Here is a 21,783-nt window from a genome sequence, read left to right as displayed (position 1 = left end):
GATGTATAAAGAAGAACTGGTGCCATTCCTACTAAAATTATTCCAAAAGATTTAAGAGGATGGACTCTTTCCTAACTCATTCTATGAGGACAGAATCATGCTGATACCAGAAAGAAGCAGAAACACAACAACAACAAAAGAAAACTTCACGCCAATATTCTTGATGAACATAAATGCAAAAATCCTCAACAAAATACTGAAAAACTAAATCCAGCCACACATCAAAAAGCTAATCCACCATGATCAAGTAGGTGTTATCCCTGATATGCCTCATTGGTTCAACATATGCAAATAAATAATGTGATTCATCATGTAAGCAGAACTAAAAACAAAAACCACATGATTACCTCAGTAGACATAGAAAAGACTTTTGAAATAATTAGACACCTCTTCATGTTCAATACCCTCAAAAAACTAGGCACTGACAGAACTTACTTCAAAATAGTAAGTGCCATCAATGACAAACCCACAGTCAGCATCCATATTGGATGAGCTAAAGCTGGAAGCATTCACCTTGAAAACCAGCACAAGACAAATATGCCCTCTTTCACCACTCCTACTCAACATAAAACTGGAAGCACTGGGTAGAACAATCAAGCAAGAGAAAGAAATAAAAGACAACTAAATAGGAAGAGAGGAAGTCAAACTATCTTCATTGGCAGATGATATCCTTCTATACCTGCAAAACCCCATAGTTTCTGCCCAAAAGCTCTCTCATCTGATAAACAATTTCAGCAAACTTTCAGGATACAAAATGATTGTGCAAAAATTAGTAGATTCTTGTACAGCAACAACATCTGAGCTGATAGCCAAATCAAGAACTCAATCCCATTCACAATAGCCACAAAAAATAAGGTACCTAGCAATACATCTAATCAGGAAGATGAAATACCTCTACATTGTAAACTACAAAACATTGCTTAAAGAAATCAGTGATGACATAAACAAATGGAAAAACATTCCGTGCTCATGGATAGGAAGAATTAATATTGTTAAGCAGTAGATTTTCAATGCCACTTGTCAAATGCTCCCCAGGTTGACTCTGCCTTCTCTCTCTGACTCTGACTTGGGCAATATATTAACAAAAGAAAAATAAACGAGGAGTTTTTGGAGCAGAAAAGTCTCTCAGATGTAGGTGACAGTGAAATAGTGAATATCAACAGTTTCAGTTTTCCAAAGACCAATAGAAACAAAAAAAAAAATTTTTTAAATAACTAGGAGCAATACACACAGAGACATAAAATTTAGGGAGGTTGAGAAGAGGAATCATGTCATTGCAGACTGCAGGATTATGTTCTGAGAATGAGACACTTGCACTAAAGCAAAATTATGATTAAATTCTATTCTTCTAGTGCCTTGTTTCCTTGGGGGTAGAAGGATGGATTTTGATCATTAATATTGGTTCTTTATAATAACATAGAAGTAGAGAAAAATATTCTAAATAGCAACTATCATTTGATTTTAAGGATTACTATATAAATTTATGTTAGTTAATTGCATTTAAAAGTATTTTATTTTAAATACTCATAAAAGTATTTTATGAGTAAAATATTACTTGTTATTCATTTTAAAATAATATCTTGGAATGATCATTTAAATAATGAAACACATAAAGTTGTTATTGTTAGCATTTAAAATATATGACCTAACTTTATGATATTTTGAGTTTAAAAATGTCAGTTCTACTTAGAATGCTTTCATATACCTAAATGTGAAAAAAAAAAAACCTAGGAAAAGGTTAGAGATAATTGTCAACCTATGTTTTATTTGTAACCCACAAGCCAAATGTTACACCAAAATTTCATGACTCAAAAAGTACATTAGACCTTTCCTGACAACATGATGCACCTTCAAAATTTTATAGGCAACAGTGCTTTTAAAAATCAGCTTCACAGCCCCATCATAAGACTTACTTCATTTTTCATGATTACCTACAGTCTAAACACTGTCATTATAAGACTGTTCTGTACACAACTTTAGGTTCCAAAATGAGGAAGGACATTTTCTAGGCCTCATGCTGTGTTTGGAGAGAATGATGAATAATATTTTCTCTCGGCAGTGAGGATCTGCAGTCCAGCATCTTTAATACAGAGACAGCCAGGGGACCAGGCACCAATGATGGGAGTTACTTTTTCCCATTTCCCTCTGTGAAGACTATGATAAATATGTCTAAAAGGGTAAAATGATTTAGCTTAGAGATTGGGTAAAAGATTACATTTCTTACTCTTTTTCTTCTCTTTGCTGATTAAAATCCTCTTCTACCTCCAAGGCAACAACTTGTCTTTGAGATTGAATTCTCTGTTTTCTCTGGGGAAATACAAACACTAACTTGATCTTTATTTAGCAGTAATCTCCAAAGTGTAGCACATGTATACAATTACAATGACTTTATAGAGGCTCTATAAGTTCCTTTGGCACCTACAGAGAACAGCCTAAGTGCTGATATTAGACTTCTCAGGTTATCATCTTATCCATTTATTTGTCCATTCAGGAGTTCAGTCAGGCTTTAGAGCTTTCACTTAGCAAGAGTCAACTACTAACCAGAGATATAGGTTTCTGGGAGAAAAACATAGACAACTTATGATTCACAGCTTCCAAGAGTTTAGTTTCAGAAGGCAAATATGTGAACAGATAATCATAATACACCTCATAGTGGCATATTTGAAGTATCAAAAAATAGATCCTAAATTACAGATTTCTAAATTCATGAATTCTATCCTTCATAGTGTACACACACACACACACACACACACACACACACACATAAAAGATCAAGAAAACAAATAGTTGGTTGGATGTGGTGGCTCACTCCTGTAACCCCAGCACTTTGGGAGGCTGAGGCAGGCAGATCCCCTGAGGTCAGGAGTTAAAGATCAAAATGCAGAAAAAATTATCCTGTCATGGTGGCAGGCACCTGTAATCCCAGCTGCTTGGGAGGCTAAGTCGGGAGAATCACTTGAACCTGAGAGGTAGAGGGTGTAGTGAGCTGAGATCACACCATAGCACTCCAGCCTGGGAGACAAGATTGAAACTCTATCTCAAAAAAAATGTAGTTTATATTTGAGCTTTTTAAATTAAAATCTTAAGATCAGCTCCTGGTGACTGACACTGGAACATACAAAGAACATCCCTCTTTGAAGATAGTGGTCAGATTAGGGCCAAGAAACAAAGCAGGCCAGAATGTCTTCTTTCACTAACTGTATTAAAATCATACAATTGGATTTTAGCACCTTTTCTTTGAACATAGCGATGGTTACAAAGAAACCTACAGAGGAAAAGCAAACCATACAGAAAGAAAATACAAAGCAAGAGATCCAGGAAGATTTGCTTCTTGCCTTTAGCAGTGTTGGTCTTCAGTTGCTGCCCTGAAACTTTAGGGCAGAGGTGTAGAGCACCAGCTTCAGCCTTTCAAAATTCTTAGGACTCATGGAAGAAAGGGCCTAGGAATATGGACAGACAGGACAGCAAAGGAGAGAGAGAGAGAGAGAGAGAGAGAGAGAGAGAGAGAGAGAGAGAGAGAGAGAGAATATGAGAGAGGGGGTGCTCACCGACTATTCTCAGTTGAAGGTAGCCTGAAGCCTTTTATTTTCTAAGTAAAAAAAGTATTCCAGAGGACCACCTGAAAGTCTAACTATGGCACTTGCTAATTCAGAGAATGAACTCCCACCTATTTAGTGACAGAATTAGATAGGATTGGGAAAGAAAGAAAGCTGAGTGCCCTAAAAGCCCACAAGTTGTAAGAGAGATATATGCAAAGTGCCATAGTGGTTTGCGATAGGAAATAATTAACTTTGTGTGGAGGAATTAAAAAAAAAAAAGTTGAACAGGCAGTGATATTTTGAGATAAGCATCTGTAATACTTCCACAGATATCCTGGAGCAACTCTGATTATGTCAGTCATCAGATTATGGTAGCTATAAACATTTCCATGACTCTCTCTAGCCATGTACCTGTTCTGTAATGTATGAGAACTTTTGCATTACTTTAAGATACACTCATGTTGAAAACAGGTTTACTAAATAATTATAAAGGCTACAACGACTTGATCAGAAAAGCAGTGACTTGTGGCACACAGCCGGAATGCGCTGTCTTTTCCTTGGATCAATGTTTTATTTATTTGCATTTTTATTAAAATCTCTCCATTGTAGCTTGGGAATATTTTTGCGTACAATGGTTACATAAAATGAAACCCTGAAAGCTAACCAGAACTGCTTTGACAATATTGTGCATGCTATGATGAGACCACTAGATATACCTACCTTCATTCTGCCTTCTGATTTGCCACATAAACACTTTTATATGTGAAGACGAAATGGGGCATAAAGGGAGGTGAAAGCTTGACTCAGAGAAACTCAGGTTATGCTTATATTCTGCCCTTCTAGGTTTGGGAATTAAGTCATGTAATTTCTCTGGATGGCTTTTACTTCATAAAGTTGTGATCATCGATTCAAAAAAATAATATATTTGATATCCTCATATGCTACTAGTAGTATTAATATGAAATAATTCAGAATATTAACACTTTCCTTCTTAATTTCCAAACTATTTAAAAACTGTGTAATGTTAATCACATACATAAAAATGATATTAAACAAAGTTATTTAATATAGATCAAATTATAGATTTATACTAGTTCCAAGTCTGTCTTAATATATTTATCCAGTCTATTTTAATTACTGACATTTCATTTACTCAGTAAGTGTAATCCTCATTGGGCAGAGTGTACACTGCTTGGGTGATGGTGCACCAAAATCTCAGAAATCATAACTAAAGAACTTATTTGTGTAACCAAACACCACCCATCCCCCAAAATTCTATTGAAATTTTTAAAAATGTGTAATTCTGTATTTAGCTCTAAATGATGAAAAAGAAGAAGAAAAATGGGGAAGAGTATCTGCAGTGATTACAACTTTTTACAAATGTTAATGAAACCCACACTTCTGCATTTTTGTATATCATAACATTGATTTTAAGTGGCTTACAATTTTGATTGTGTTTTCATACATAATTTAAATTTAATAGTTATTTTTAAAGAGGAGAAAGATATTTATATAACCAGCAGGCTTTCATATAACTGAACAAAGATTAATAAACACAAATCACATACAATTATGATGATTTTCTAGTAATAAATATATAATAATTTTCAGCAAAATATAAGATTTGTAATCTATTTTTATGCAACCAAAGCATATTCTAGAAATAAAATTATAAGGATAAATATTTTAAAATGTAAAGCTGTTAGGCATGCATATTGGGGATTAGGACTTCAACATAAGGATTTTGAGGGGACACAATTTCTAGCCACAGTCATCTTCACTACTTATTTGTCAGTCAGCATCTATTAAATTTAGCAGAGTGTTCCTCAATTGATTTAGATGGATTCTGTAAGCCTTAATTACTATTTAAGAGATGACTTTGCCATATTTTCACTGTTAAATATATAGTATACATATAATAGAACATATCAAATTACCATTTAAATATCTTTGTCTTCTGGACACTAGTAAAACTGTTACTGTGCCATTTTAGAATTATTTTATTTACTGGAGGAAACAGCTACCATCACCAAGTAAACAGAAAGTAAAATAAAAATGTTATAATTGAAAATATCTACTCAGGTGCAATCCACTATTAAGTCCCTACTAATTGATATACATGTCATTCTCAGAGTTTAATATGGCATGTATCGTTTTTATATTAATGCCTAAGATTTAGTGCTGTGTGATTACAATAACTTTTATCATTTTCCACATAGAATAAGTCACTAATAAGAAGTCAGTCTACTGCTTTTATTAGATAAGTTCACTCCAGAGCTCTTAAATAACCTAGGTATAATAATTAAAACGTACTAAGCTAATAATTTATTATTGTACTTATAAAGTCATTTGATAGCTTGTCCTTCCAGGATGTATTTATTAGCAATGAAGAATACACCCATATAACAATTGCTACTTATTTGTAATATGAAAGTAAATTATTGATAGATAACATTATGACAAATTTTTAATCTCCCATTGACAAAATTAGGTTGAGAAGGTTATTGAATTTACAGGTAGAGAGATGTAAATACAAATACAGCAAGAATGTAAATTTTTAAAGTCTGAAATTCATTTTCCATAATAAAATAGCATAAATGACCTACAGATTTCAGTTCAAGGTTCATCTGTTTACACAATCTATTGCCTGAGGGAGTGTTGAAGGAGAAAATTTATTTGAGAAGAAAATTAGATAATCAGTGGGGGAAGTTGATTGAATGCTGACAAAGTGTCAGCAAGTTGCTTCTTTAATTTATGGTTTTAATCACAGAAAGTTGGTCTGAGCTGGAAAATGTGCACATACTTTAACCAATATGCCAAGTTTCACAGGGCTTAACATTAAACTGCTCAACTGAAATATTAACACTATATTCAGTGTTTCATTAATTCATTCTTTAAATAATTATTCAACATCTGTTATCTGCAATGCTTTGGAGATCTGTAATTGTTCCACAAGTTAGTAAGATAGTGGAAGTACATAGCAGGATTTTCTATTCAGAAGGACGTCAGGAAAGGCATTCCAGAGGAAATGATATCTGATTTAAGCCTAAAAGGATGGTTAGGAATTAACCAGGTAAGGCAGCCAGGAGAGGGGCAGAAATGTTGGATGATACAGAAGTGGATGTTTCAGAAAGAGAAAATAAGATACATAATGACCTGGGACAAAGATGCATATAGCATATTCTGATTTCAATGTGGCTCACATGCAGGATGTCAGGTAGAGTCTGATGCAAGTAGGCATAGATAGCATATCATCTATATTAAGAAACTTGGAATGTGTAATGATTGCAATGAAAAGCCACGGAGGAGTTCTTATTTGTCACATATGTAAGCAACTTAGCATTTTGCAGAGTATTCCAAATGTAGAGTGGAGAATGTATTGAATAGAAAAATAACTAGAGGATAGAAGACTACAATATTACAGCTGTTAAACATAGCAGGAGTGTTTTGTACCTGGAAAATTGGGCCAGGACTAATGGAGACAGAGGAAGAAATGGTTGTAAAAAATACGTATTGGGTATTGAATTTTTGTTCTACTGGTGTGGATAAGAAAAGAGAATTGAAATCAAGAAATAATAGCAGCTCTGTGGTTTTGAGAAGAAGTTAAAATTCTGTCTAAACCAAGAAACTCAAATTAATGCACATTAATAGGTAACAGTAACCTATAGATTTAAGTTGAAAAGGCCTTCTGCTCATCTATACACCTTATTTAAAAAGTGCCATAATTGTTTCAATTATATTTAAAATGTTGATATTGGGTTCAGAAGATGATAGCATAGAAAGAATGTCTACATTTTGGCAACTAATTCCCCATACTTCTCTTGATTTAGTTGATCACATCACATACATATCATATCTTACCTTTCTTATCCTAGAGTACAGGAGGAACTTTAAATAACAGCTTTACGTTTTACATACCATGTAATTTCACACACTTTATAATTTACCTCCTGTATATGTAGTCAATATATTTTAGAAAATTTCTAGAGTTCTGTAACTATCATCATAATTCAGTTTTAGAACATTCCATCAAAAATTTGCCTTAAACTAATTTTTAGTTAATTCCCACTACCACATCCCAGTCTACAGAATGACTGATCTCTTTCTAGGTCTATAATTTGCATTTAATGGATATTTGGTATAAAAGGAGTTATACAGTATGTGATCTATTTTCCTTCACTTTTCTTTTAGTTTAATATTTTTGAATTCACCTATTTGGTACCACGTATCACTAGTCAGCTCCTTTCCATTGGTGAATAGTAGTCCATTACATGACAATGTTACTAGGTAACTGTTTTTCTATTTACTAGGTAACTTCCAGGTTATGGCTATTATGAAATACTTATACTGCTGCTATAAATATTTGCATGCAGGTGTTTATGTGTGTATGTACTTTTATTTCTCATTGATCCTAAAAGCAAAATTGATAGGCTTTGTGTTAATACTTGACATTAAAAAAAAATAACAAATTATTCTTCAGAATGGTTGCAACAAGTTTACCAGCAATGTCTAGATTCAAATTTCCCTGCATGCTTGCCAATATTTAATATTTTCTGTCATTTTATTATAGTCACTCTAATTCAGGTAAAATAAGGTTTTGCAGAGGTTTTAATTTGTGTTTCCATAATCACTGATGATGTTGAGCATCTTTTTATGTATTAGTCATTTGCATATCTCCTTTGATAAAATCTCTAATAAATGGTTTTACCTATTTGTAAAATTTTGTTACAGTTTTCTTATTACCATATAAGAGTTCAATAATATCTTGATTTCATGTTCCTTATCAAATATAGAAGTATAAAATTCCTAGACTATAATTTAGATGTACGTTTCATTCTAGAAATTTTATTGTTTTAGCACATTCAATTCATTTTGACCTGTGGTCTATTCTGTGTTAATATTTCATATGGTGTAAACTCAAAATCTCAGGGGAGTTACTTGTTTTCTTTTTCTTTTTTCTTTTTTTGGACACTCAATTATTCTAATTCCATTTGGAGAAAAGTAATACTGCCTGTCCTTTCCCCATGGAATTGTCTTGGTACATTTGTTAAAAATTAGGTCATCATAAATATAAAGGTGTATTTCTTTTTTAAATTATAATCTTTAAGTTCTGGGGTACATGTGCAGAATATACAGGTTTGTTACATAGGTATACACTTGCCATGGTGGTTTTCTGCCTCCATTCCTTCTCGTCATCTACATTAGGTATTTCTCCTAATGTTAGCCCTCCCCAAACCCCCCAACCAGCTGCTATCCCTCCCTTACCTCCCCAACCCCCAACAAGCCCTGGTGTGTGATGTACCCGTCCCTGTGTTAATGTGTTCTCACAGCATGAAATACTATGCAGCCATAAAGGTTTATTTCTAAATTTTTGATTTAATTTAATTTTTTATATACCAACTTTTACCCCAGTATCAAATTGTTTGATTACACTGGCTTCATACAGTTTTGAAAAAATACAGTTAACCTGGTATTTGTTCCATTTTAAAAATTATTTTGGCTTTTTATGTACTTTACATTTCCATAAGAATTTCAGATTATTTTGTTAATTTTTATTTTTAAAAACTGCTGGTACTTTGATAAGAATTGCATTAATTTTTTAGATCATTATGGGAAAAAAATACCAACTTGAAACTATCATATCTTCCAACCCATGAATTTTTATTTAGAACTTTAATTTTTCTCAGCAATGTTTTCTTTTTAAACCTTACGAGCCTCGTAGTTCTTTACTTTTTATTCCTAATCATTTTATTTTTTATTCTGTTATAAATGACATTATTTTCTTAATATTATTTTTGAATTGTTTTGAATATAAAATTGTATAAAAATACACCTAAATTTTGCAAATCCATATTATATTCTATGAAATTCTTATCTTCTTTAATTTTTTAAAATTATCTACATAAAAGATGATGTCATTTGTATATGAGTTTTACTTCTTTCCTCTCTGTTCTTCTTTTGTTCTTTCCTTCCTTATTTTTCTGTCTCAAATCTCAAGAAAGAAACTGTTAGATCACACTGATGGAAAAAGGTCTTTCCTGTTTCTGTTACTGCAGGTAGAGAAATCAGCATTTTCACAGTGCAGTATCATGTTAACTGTAGGTTTTTTACAAATGTCCTTTATCAAGTGGAAGATGTTCCCTCTACTCTTACTTTGTTAGGAGGGTTGTGTTTGCTTTTAACATCTCTGCCGTTTAGTCAGAAGTAGATTTTGGATATTGTCAAATATAATTTTTGTCCATTATTATGTTAACATCATATTATATTATTTTGAGATATTAAACTGATTTGGCATCCAACTTGTTCATGGTGCATAATCTGTTTTATAGGTTGCTGAGAAAATTGTACTAATATTTTATTAGGATTTTTGAGGTAGTATTAAAGAGGGGACTTCAACTGTAGTTTTATATTCTTGCAACATAATTGTGTGGTTGTGATATCAGGGTAATACTACCTCCTACAAAGAACTAGTTGGGAAATGTTTACTCCTTTACTTGCTAACAGTGTTTGGGTGGTTTAGTGTTACTTATTCTTCAAATATTAAATAGAATTCACCAATTAAAATATCTATGCTTTTCTTTGTGTGCAGATTTTTAATGACTAATTCAATTTCTGGATGTTTTATATAGTGTTTTTGTGTGTTCTATTTCTTCTTGAATTGGTCTTCAAATGTGTTCCCTTCTAGAAATGTTTCCATTTTATCACAGCTATTTTTTTATTTAATTTTCACAACTATATCCTCATATATTTTGTTAATGTTTTAATTACTACATATTCTTTTGTGGGGTCTTCTCTTTAATTTTGATTATTCAACTTTTCTCTACATTGTTCCAGTTGTTTTAGGTATAAGTCAGTAAGATTTGTTAATCTTTTCAGAGAACATATTATTTTTATAACTTTTTCTGTTGTTTTCTCAGTTCCATTTGATTTTGTTTCTTAGGTTTTTATTATCTCCTTCCTTTTGCTTTGTTTCTGTTTGCTTCACTTTCTTTCTAGTTTCATAAGCTGTGAGCTTAAATTATTGTTTTAAGATCTTTCTTCTTCCCTGATAAAGTGACTTTAAATACAAAAACTATAAATATTCCACAAATACTGGTATGTCACTTGTCTTTTTATTCAATTCAAAGTGCTTTCTGAATTGCCTTGTGCTATTTTCTTTGCTATGAGTTATTGAGAAGAATTTTGTTTAATTTACCAATATTTGAAGATTTCTCACTTTCCTTTCTATTGTTTAACTCAGCTTTTTATTAGAGAACATGTTTCGTATAACTTAAATCATTTGAAATGTATTGAGACTTTTTTATACAGCAGCATATGATGTATTTTGGAGAATGTTTCATGAGTTGTGAAAAGAATGCCGATTTTACAGTTATTGGGCGATTTATCATATATATATATGTCAATTACACCAACTTCAATGATCATGATTTTCTAGACTCCTTGCTAATTATACTTCTAATTGTTTTGTCAGTTAAAGAGAGTGAAGTATTTAAATGATTATTACTAAATCATTTCTTTTTTCTTTCCATTCCATCATTTTTGTTCTAAGCAATTTGAGAATTTGTTAGGGGTATATGGTTCTATAATTATTATATCTTCCTAATAAATTGAATCTTTAATTTCCATGAACTACCACCTTTTTTTTCTTGATAATATGGTGACCTTTGTATAGGATAAGTCTATATATGATAATATTGTGTCTATTTTGACCATCATTGAAAAACTACTTCAGCTCCCTTATATGTTGCTTTTGCTTGGTATATATTCTTTAACCTTTTTACTTTTAACCCATTTGTGGTTTTCAATCTAGTGGATATCTTTACTTTTTAAGACAGTATGTAGTTGGATTTAACTTTTCTAATCTGTCTGATAATCTCTGCTTTTTAAAGACAATAATTAGAAGTTTCATACATAAGGTGATTAGTGATGGATTTCCATTTGGCATTTTGCTATTTGCTTTTTTATGTATGCTTTCTCCATTATTTCCATGTCTTTGTTTCTTATTTACTGCCTTCATTTATGTTACATAATTATTTTTAGCGTACTTCTGGAGTATCTCTGTTGATGTTTTGTACTATATTTCTTAGTTACATTTTCGTGGTTTCTCTAGAGATCAAAATATGCATCTCAGCATATCTTCCCTGCATACCTATTGCCTTAGCCAGAAATATGCCTTCTCCAACAAAGACAGCATTCTTAAGCTATATGAATCATTGGCTTTCCCTGACGTTTGCCAGAAATACTGTCTCTTCCATCAACAGTATCACTGGATGTGGGTATGATTTGGCTTTGTATCCACACCCAAATCTCATCTCATCACAAATTGTAATCCCCACGTGTCCAGGGAGGTACCCAGTTTGAGGTGATTGGATCATGGAGCCAGTGTCCCTCATGATGCTGTTATTATTATAGTGAGAGAGTTCTCATGAGATCTAATGGTTTAAAAATTTGGCACTTCCTCTCTCTCTCTCTCTCTCTCTCTCTCTCTCTCTCTCTCTCTCTCTCTCTCTCTGCCTCCCTCCCTCCCTCCCTCCTTCCCTCCCTCTCTCTCTCTCCACTATGAAACTCGCCACTATAAAAGACCTGCTTTGCTTCCCCTTCAACTTCTGCCATAATTATAGGTTTCCTGAGGCCTTCCCAGTCATGCAGAACTGCGAGTCAATTAAATTTCTTTACTCATTCTCAGATAGTTCTTTACAGCAGTGTGAAACTAGACTAATACACCTATGCAGATTGAGTGATCCCTTCCCAGCTGTGGAAAAGAACCTTGCCTATCCTTGTCCTTTTCCCTGGCAGAGTCTCTGTGCTGACTGAGCTGGAAAAGGAGGGTACCAAGAAGAAATAGACCCAACAAGAATGTCTACTTCTATAGCTCTTACCTGAAGTTCAGCAATTTTTAATAATAAATGCTTGTCACATTATTTGCAAGCCTTTGGTTGATATCCAGCATGCTAAAATGATTATTTTTGTAAATTTTGATTATCTTTATGGTTTTCTGTGGAAATGATTTGCTGACCTCCTCACTTGGACATAGCAGAGAATTCTTTACCACAACTTTTGGATCATGATTTATAAGATGTTGAATAATTCAGGATGACTGAGTCCAATGTGTGTAATATACCAAAGATTAAGGGCCAGGGTTTTCAAAGGGTAGGATATGCAAGACAGCTCAATGAGCCTGTCATCTTTTATGTCTTAATCAGCTTATAACATTAAGTCTACCTTTGGATTAATCCAATTTTGAAAATATCTCCAGGTATAGTGATCTATACTCTAGAACTTGCTTAGTCATGGTATTATGACTGTTTTAGCATGTATGTCTAGAAATGTTAACTTATATTTTACCAGAATATTAATTAGGATGTTACACTTGCTTACACAATGAATTGCCAGTATAATATTAGATAATTACTGGAAGAAACTACTACTGCTATTCTCCAAATACCCACTTAGGCTCAAGTGGTTACTGGTTTATTCTTAGTAGGATGGTAACAAGATACGTTAGGTTGAGAAATCGAGTTTAAACCTGAGTAGACAGTCCCTTACTCATACAGTGCATCTTCTTCCAGATGTTTAAAACATGTATCTAGAGACAGAAGACAAGGATATCATGCTCAATTTAGTTCTAAAATTAAATGATATATTTCAGTAGATAGATTTAATTCATATTTTTATCTAGTAATTATTTACTAGTGCCTAATTCAGTAGGTATTGTGCAAGTGTAAAGGTTTGAAAAGAAATGGGAAAGGGTCTCAGTTTTCATAGGATTTTCAGAAAATAAATAAAGCAGTAAATCTGTTATTGCAACCGTTTTGGGAATGATGCTACGATAGAGATCCCTCAGAGTCTTCCTAGTTTTTGAAAAGAGAGTCTTCCTAGATTTTGTGAGTCTGTAATGACCATTTGCACTGCCCCAAGTATAGACTCACAAAATCAGATACAGTTACATAATTTTCTGTGCTCATAGATAACAGGGAAACAAAGCTTTCTTCACAGAGCCAAATCATAGACAACATGGTCACTGACATAATTTACAATGTGTCTATCCATGGACATTGTGCATTTCGTATAGTTAATAATGTATATGAAATTATGTATAGCTAAGTCATTTTGTTTCCTGAATGTTGACATATAGTGTTCATATTGCTTAGAGTTTCCAATTTGCAAGTAATGTAAAATATGTTACATATCTAACTATTAGTTTTTGAGGAAATGTTTTGCTTTATTCCTTTGCCGGTACCTACAGATCACAGATATAGAAATAATGTTTCTACTCAATATTATTAACTTTTTAATTCTGCCTATCTGCATTTAATTTCTGCAGAGAAAATAATTTTTCCTTCATTTTATCCTTTAGTTCAGTTTCTAAATGTATTTGTCTATCTCTTTGTGTCACTTTCATCAGAGTTTAATATTCAAATTCAGAAATATGAGATATCACAGTTGCAGCCAAAACTCATAAAATTTCAAAGACATTTTACAGCAATCAAAACCATTTTTAAATTATCAAAATATTTACATATTTTTGGCATATTATATTAGATGTTGAACAAAAACTTCTCTTTTAAAACTTCTTACATATTTTGGATTTCAAGCAAGCTTATACCTCCTGAAGATTTGCTTTGCTCTATTTGATTCCAAGCAATCATAATGAGGCAAGGTAATTTGATACAGAAAAATCAGAAATGTGTTAATATTTCAAGGAAAGACAGATGTAGTAAGATTGGAATATTTATATCTCAAATAGAAATTAAAAGTAACACCATAATATAAACTATGTTTCAGGTAGCAACTATTCACATATAAATAAGTAATAAAGTAAGGTAACATTAGAAGGTGAACAACATGAGTCAAAGATCTGTGAAAATCAATGAACAAAAAACAGCCTGTTCCAAAGAAATTGAAAGAGATACAAGTGAAGTCATACTTTAACCTTTAACGTACATTTGTAATGAATATATCTGCTAGACAATATTCCAATAATTTGCCTTTTTACAAAGACAATTTCTTTTTCTTTCTTTCTTTTTTTTTTACAAGACCATTTCTTCAGGGTTAGATGCACTAGGACACTTTCCTCACTCCACATGGAAAGTGCACTGGGATGCTAGGCTTTTATGTCTGAAGATTATTCTTTTCCCTCTAACTCAAAAATATCTTTAACCATATAATTTTGTTTACATTGACAAATTCTAACCCCAAGTCTTTGCTTATCAGATGGGCATTTGAATATTTTTCACTTGGAAATGTAGTGCAATAAGTGCTTCTTACTAAGCTACTCTTTGCCTAATTCTGTGCCTGGCCTCATACAACCAACATACAAACAAAATATCAGCTCAGTCACTATACTTTCTCCCTCAATCTTTCACTTCTATCCTCTCTTATTCTCTACATTTTTCCCTTTTTTTCTTTTCCTTTTTTTTGTCATTTCTCTTTCTATCTGAGAATACAATTGTTTCAAGGAGATATATATTTCCCATTAAGAAGATATGCTTATGAAGACTTATTGGTAGTAATTATGTGTGTAATACTGTAGCCACAAAAATATTGTAGCCAAAGCTGTAGAGGTGAAGGAACCCATCATTAAAAAAAGACTGTGAATTTACAAACTAACAGCTGTATAAATGTAAACAATAAACACAAGTTTAAAATTGTATGTGATAACAGTTCTCAGGACTTTTGTTGTTGTTTTTACTTTTGTGTGTCCTCTCAGATAATAATAATTATTTTTTCTTTAACTTTTATATTAAGTTCAGGAGTTCAAGTGCAGGTTTATTACATAGGTTAACTTGTGTCATGGGGGTTTGTTGTACAGATTATTTCATGACCCAGGTATTAAGCCTAATACTTGTTAGTTATGTTTCCAGATCCTCTCCCTCCTCCTGCCCTCCACCCTCTCAAAAGCCCCAGTGTGTGTTGTTCCCCTTTATGTGTCCATGTATTCTCGTCATTTTGTTCCACTCCTAAGTGAGAACATGTTTTTAATTGACAAATAAAATGGTATGTATTTATAGTATACATCTTGATATGGTTTGGCTCTGTGTTCCCACTAAATCTCATCTCAAATTGTAATCCCCTTGTATCGAGTGAGTGACCTGGTTGGAGAAGACTGGATCCCCCATGCTGTTTTTGTGATAGTGAGTTCTCATGAGACATGATGGTTTAAAAGTGTGACACATTCTCTTTCTCCTGACATCATGTAAGATGTGCCTTGCTTTCCCTTGGCCTTCTGCTGCAATTGTATGTTTCCTGAGACCTCCTCAGCCATGCAGAACTGTGTCAATTAACCCTCTTTTGTTTGTAAATTACTCAGTCTCAGATAGTTCTTTATTGCAGTGTGAAGACAAACTAATACACACCAGGACAACTGAATAATGTATGCATTGTGAAATGGCTAAATTAAGCTAATTAACATATGCATTACTTTACCACATATCTTTCTTTTATGTACTGAGAACACTTAAAATCTAGTTTCTTAATGATATTCAAGTATAAAATAAGAATATTGTTATTAACTATAATCACTCTGCTGTATGGTAGATCCCTTTTATTTGCTTCACTTGTCTAACTGAAATTTTGTATCCTTTACCCAAACTCTCTCCAGTCTCCTCTGTTCCCACTTCCAGAATCTGACAGAAAGCATTCCATTCCCTGGATTTATAAATTCTCCTTTTTAAATTTCACATATGGGTGAGATCATGTGATATTTCTGTTTCTGTGCCTAGCTTTTATATTTCACTTCACATAATGTTCTCCAGGTTCATACATATTGTTGCAAAAAAATAGAATTATCTTCTTTTCTAAGGTGTAGTAGTACTCCATTGCCTATGGAGAGCACATGTTCTTCATTCATTCATTGGCTGATAGGCACTTACATTGATTCCACATCTTGGCTATTGTGAATAGTACTGCAATGAACATAGGAATGCAGATATCCCTTTGACATCCTGATTGCACTTCCTTTGGAAGAAATATATATCCAGGAGTTGGACTGCTGGATCATATGGTAGTTCTGTTTTTAGTTTTTTGAGGAACGTGCACACTATTTTCTAGAATGAATGGACTAATTTATGTTCTTATCAACAGTGCAACATGGTTCCCTTTTCTCTACATATTTGGCAACCTTTCTGTCTTTTTGATAGTAGTTGTTCTAAAAGATGTTAGCTCATTGTGGATTAAATTTGAATTTCCCTGATGATTAATGATACTGAACATTTTTCATATATCGGTGGCCATTGGTATCTTTTCTTTTGAGAAATGTCTATTCAGGGCTTTTACTCATTTTTAATTGAGTTTTTTTTTTTATTATTGCTGGTGAGTTATTTGAAATCCTTATATATTTTAGATATTAACTTTTTATCAGCTGTATGGTTTGCAAATATTTTTTTCTTACTCCATAGGTTGTTCCATCAATCTGTTCATGTTTTGATTGTTATGCAGAAGTTTTGTAGTTTGTAATCCTATCTGTACATTTGTGCTTTTATTGCTTTTGCTTTTGAATTCATATTCAAAAAATCATTGCCCAGAACAATGCCATGCAACTTTTTTCCTATGTTTTTTCTTTAACAGTTTTACAGTCTCAGTTCTTACACTTAAGCCTTTAATGCATTGTGCATTGCTTTTATGTATTGTGTAAAATAAGGGTCTAATTTCATTATTTTTATTATGAATATTTAGTTTTTACAACACCATCTATTTAAGAGAATGTCCTTTCCCAGTTGGGTTTTCTGTGTATTTTTGTCAAAAATCAATTAATAATAACTGTGCATATTCATTTCTGGGCTTGTAATGTTTCATTGGTCTATGTGTTTGTTTTATGACAGTATCATGTACTGATTATTACATCTTTGTAGTAGATCTTGAGATCAAGTAGTGTGACACCCCCAGATTTGTGTTTTTGCTCAAGTTAGCTTTGGTTATTTGAGGTTTTTTGTGGTTTTATACAAATTATAAGGTTGATTTTTTATTTCTAGGAAAATCATCATTGAGATTTTATTAGAAATAGCATTGAATTTGTGGCTTGCTTCACATAACGTAAACATTTTGACAACATTAATTCTTCAAATCCATGAACACTGGGTAATTTCCATCTATTTTTTTCATCTTAAATTATTTTAATCAATGTTTCATAGTTGTCAGTGTACAGGTTAGTTCAGCATACAGGTTGGTTTTATAGATTCAGTGTACAGAGTATAAGCTCACCTCATTAGTCAAATTTATTCTTAAGTATTTTATTTTTTGTAGCTGTTGTAAATCAGTTGGCTATCTTGATTTCTTTTTCAGATAGTTCATTTTTAGTTTACAGAAATGCTACTGATTATTGTATGTTGATCTCGTATTCTTCTACTTTCCTGCCTTCATTTACTAGTGCTAATAGTCTCAATAGAATCTTTATGGCTTTCCATATATAAGATCATTGTCATCTGCAAACAAAGAAAATTTAACTTCTTCCTTTTCTATTTGGAGGACTTTTATTTTTTTCTGTTGCATAATTGCACTGACCAGGTCTTCCAGTACTATGTTGAATAGAAGTGGCAAGACTGGGCACACTTCTCTTATCCTGCTTGATCTTATAGAAAAATCTTTCAACTTCTTACCATTGCATATGATGTTCGCAGTAGGCTTGTCATATATGACCTTTATTATATACATTCTTTCTGCATCTAGTTTTTTGAAAGTATTCATTATGAAGTGATGTTGAATTTGGCCAAATGTATTCTCTGCATCTACTGAGGTGGTCATATGAATTTTGTTCTTTATTCTGTTAATGTGGTATCACATTTACCAATTTATATATATATGGAATCATCCTTGCATCTCTGTGACAAATACCACTTGATAACGGTAAAATTATCTATTTAATATATGTTGTTGAATTGGATTTGCTAGTATTCTGTTGAGGATTTTTGCATCTGTCTACATCAGGAATATTACCTTGTAATTTTCTCTTTTAGAGTCGTTGTCTGGTTTTGGTTTCAAGGTAGTAATAGCCTGATAAAATGAGTTTGGAATTATTTCCTCTTCCATTTATGGAAATCATTTGAGGGGAATTAGTGTTAGTTTTTCTTTAAATGTTTGGTAGAATTCAGCAGTGAAATAATCAGGTCCTAGACTTTTTTTTTTGATAGGAGACTTTTATTATTGACCAATCTCCTTACTCTTTATTAGTTTGATCCGATTTACTATTTCTTTATTACAGTTGCCTTTTTCAGCAATTCACTGTAATCAGGGACTTTTCAGGAAGGGATATTAGAAATTATAGGTTTGGATCTAGAAGTTAATTATTCTGGATAAAAATGCCTTGCAACATGAACTACATCTAGTATAAATACCAAATCCAAGCTAACAAGAGCCACTGCCACCAGCAAAAGTGACAAGGAGCTGCTGAATTGTTGTCAAGAGAAGTTGCTAGGATTGCTTCATGGGGACAGTAGTGAAAGCCTTATCCAAAAGCTGAAGATAGGCTTCACTTCTTTCTTTAAAATATTCATTGCACACTTCCTTGAGAATTAATCATCTCTAATTGCATTCCTATATGGGGATTGCATAGAGAAGATGGCTAATATTTTACTGTTATCTTCAGTAAGAAGAAAGAATTACATCTCCCTAATAGGAATCCTGAAGGTATAAGAAACTTACGAAGTATCTATTGAGGACTCAGATTATCTGTATAAACCATAAATTCTTGGCTTCATTTTGCTGGACAGAAGCATGTGTCCTGTGGAAAGGGGCTGACAGATATAAGAATGCACAGCTTATTATTATAATCATAATTAGTTTTCATAATTAGTCTTGTGCTAATATTGAAATAGTTTTGGAGATTTAGTCCATATTTACATGGATTTTGTTATATTATACTGCTTTTTAATAATGTATGCCAAAGTTATGTTTTTAACAATACCAAGTGTATTCTCACCAGGAAGCAGAGAAAGTTTTAAATTTTCAATTAAGAAAATTAAATACATTAGATCATGTTCATAATGCTACTTTGATGAAATAAATTTTATGAAGATGTAGAAATATCATTAATACTAATGTATATGAGATATATAAAAGATAACAGAATTAAGAGCATGTTCAGGGAAGAAAATGTTTTACCTCTTTACATGGAGTTAGGGTAAGTTAACACTAATAATACCTAGACATTTGCTTTATAAAATGCAATTATTCTTTGTTTTTACTTTAAGAAACTTATTAAGAGTGTGAATATATTTTATTTTGAATGCACTCAGCCTGGTTTCAAGCAATATGTTTTTAACATGGTTCTAATAATTGCAGTATGCTATCATTTCCATTGTTAGAGGTTGATCTAAGCAGAAATAACTACAAGCTGCCTCACCTTTCTTATCTCTTGCTCTGAGAAGTTTTAAACCTCAAACTTCAAAAATATAATGTGGTGTCACTAAGAATCAATACAATCTCATACTGTGTGTTTGCCAATAGAACAATCTTTTTGTTTGAAATGCTTATCGCTTTCCAATGCACAGACTATGTCGAAAAGATTTTTACATACATTTGTCAGATAAATATTAGATGCAGTTCTTGTAAAATTTAATAATGCAGAGTATTGGTAAGTAGATGCATAATTCACATTCTTGTATCAAATTCTGAAATATCTTGGAGGGTAAAAAGAAAACAAATATATAACATATTTGGCTATTTGAATGGGTGTTTGTTGGTAATAATAAAAAAGTCAGGTCTACTGAGTGATATCTAATATATAAAATTTCTTCTTTTCAAAGCTGTTTTGCATATATCACATCAGTAGTTTAGCTGTCATTATCAACAGTATCTGTGCTATTATACAGGGTTCCCCAGTCCCTGGGCCACCAACTGCCACCAGTCCTTGGCCTGTTAGGAACTGGACGACACAGCAGGAGGTGAGCCGCAGGTGGGTGAGGTAACATAAGGAAAAGAGAAATATATTCCAACTGAAAAGATCGGTTTAGGCTTCCTATATTATTTTTCATTTATTTCTGTAATTATATGTATACATAAATATATAATTGAATGGATTAGAAGAAATATTTCTAATTAGAGATTTCTCAGGTATGCTCTGTATTTTGCCTTCCCTGCCGAATGACTCCCTAAAAATATCCCATGTCACATCACCTGTGTAATTCAGAACAATGTATAAATAATATCTACTTGTTGGCTATTATGGGAAAATATTTTTGTAATACTATTTCAAGGAATTCTTGAAGTGAATGAAAAGTCTGAATATAGTAACTGCCCATGGTTAGGTTTGGTAGAAGAGCAACTAAAATATTATTTTGTTAGAGGATAAAATAGATATAGGCCAGGTGCAATGGCTCATGCCCGTAATCCCAGTGCTTTGGAAGGCAGAGGTGGGCAGATCACAAGGTCAGGAGATCCAGATCATTCTGGCTAACACTGTGAAACCCCGTCTCTGCTAAATATAAAAAGAATTAGCCAGGCATGGTGGCACAGGCCTGTATTCCCAGCTACTGGGGAGGCTGAGGCGGGACAATTGCTTAAATACCAGAGGCAGAGGTTGCAGGGAGACAAGATTGTGCCACTGCACTCCAGCCTGGGTGACAGAGTGAGACTCTGTTTCAAATAAATAAATAAATAAAATATAATATATTTCAGTTTCATATTTCCATGTATATTCTCTTGATACACTTCAACATTTGGCAGAACAACAGTGTGTTTTTGTTATCTTTTTATTCCAAATGGCATAGACAGTACCTGTCACAGAATAACCATTTAGAGATGCATAAATGAATGGATGAATGGCCAGCTGAGTCAGATTGCCTTTTGGATGGGCTTGAAAGTTATATGGGTTTACATGGGAGGTATGGAGGTAAAAATAAAGGATTTCAGGAGAAACAATTTCAGGAAAGGCCTAGAAGTGGAAGACTGCAGGACAGTTTATAAAAAATAATAGTGGCTGGTAGTAGAAGCATATGAGAAGAAGAAAGTATAGTTCAGCTTAACCTAGGACAAATTATAAAATCAAATCAACATCTTTTTAAAAAAATATTTTATTGTGTTCATATAAAATAAAATAATTTTACCTATAGATGGAATCCTAAGGACTATGTTAGAAAATGTGGTGTTGAGAAATCAAAGTAATTTTCCCCTCTTCTTTGCCGATACCTCATATTTACATATCCTATATTTATTCTATAGTTAGGATTTACAAAATTATGTTATGTAAAATCATTACTATAAGTAAAGCAAATGAATATACCTATCATCTCACATGTTTTTGTTGTTTTGT

Source organism: Saimiri boliviensis, chromosome 10 (assembly GCF_048565385.1).
Source record: "Saimiri boliviensis isolate mSaiBol1 chromosome 10, mSaiBol1.pri, whole genome shotgun sequence".
In the NCBI taxonomy this organism is placed as follows: Eukaryota; Metazoa; Chordata; class Mammalia; order Primates; family Cebidae; genus Saimiri; species Saimiri boliviensis.
This window is presented reverse-complemented; position numbering follows the sequence as displayed.